Source organism: Pteropus vampyrus, unplaced genomic scaffold (genome assembly GCF_000151845.1).
Source record: "Pteropus vampyrus isolate Shadow unplaced genomic scaffold, Pvam_2.0 Scaffold449, whole genome shotgun sequence".
In the NCBI taxonomy this organism is placed as follows: domain Eukaryota; kingdom Metazoa; phylum Chordata; class Mammalia; order Chiroptera; family Pteropodidae; genus Pteropus; species Pteropus vampyrus.
Window position 1 is genome coordinate 250,896 of NW_011889230.1, and position 761 is coordinate 251,656.

Below are 761 nucleotides of genomic sequence, written 5' to 3' on the forward strand. Positions count from 1 at the left end.
CCACGAGGGCAGCAGGGCCTGGATGCCCCAGGGCTCCCCGCAGCCTGTAACCCGGCTTCTCACTGGGGAACATTCCAGCAGGAAACAAAGCAAGGTTTCCTGCCTCTGCCTTTGCCCAGACAGCAGTGACTCTGCAGATGACCAAGCCCTCAGTGCCCCCCCCGCCCCCCCAAGCCACCGGCACGGGCACCACGGCCTCCGCCGCCTCCACCACGTGCCGGCGCAGTTCTGCCAGCAGGTGGCGCTGTGCACATGGCAGCCGGGGTCCTGGCTGGGCTGGTTGCTTTTCTCCGGGCACCTGTCTGTCCGTCAGCTCTGCCCGGCGCCTCTCGCACCAGTCAGCCTCTGGATCCCCACATCAGAAACGTGGCTGCTGAGATGCTTACGCTGCACCCCAGGGCAGAGCGGGGGGCACACGGGGACGGAGCTCCGAGGCTGCACCCACGTTTCCCGCGCGGTGCCGAGCCTCGCTGCCCTCAACCCCTGGCCGCCGGCCGGGAGGTGTGTGTGCTGGTGTGTCCTGGGCTGTGCAGAGTGGACCAGGCAGCTCCTTCAGGGGCGTTTGCCGGCCCGGCGGAGGCGTGAGCACCGCGGGGAGGGGCTCCTGGGCTCAGCCCGCATTCTGATGCTGGGGACAGGCACGGGCACAGGCACGGGCAGGTCTGTGTCCCCTCACCTCACCCTCGCCCGTGGAGCGAGGCTGCTTGGCTTCTCGTGCCTCCATGAAGAAGTATCACGTTGTCACATTCTTACATATTTAA

General features: G+C 67.0%; 1 protein-coding gene across 1 annotated transcript in view; it reads left to right on the forward strand.

The window, feature by feature from the left end:
* Window positions 1-761, forward strand: part of PKD1L1 (polycystin 1 like 1, transient receptor potential channel interacting) — an 88,190-nt gene that overhangs the window by 61,094 nt on the left and 26,335 nt on the right. The window lies entirely within an intron of this gene.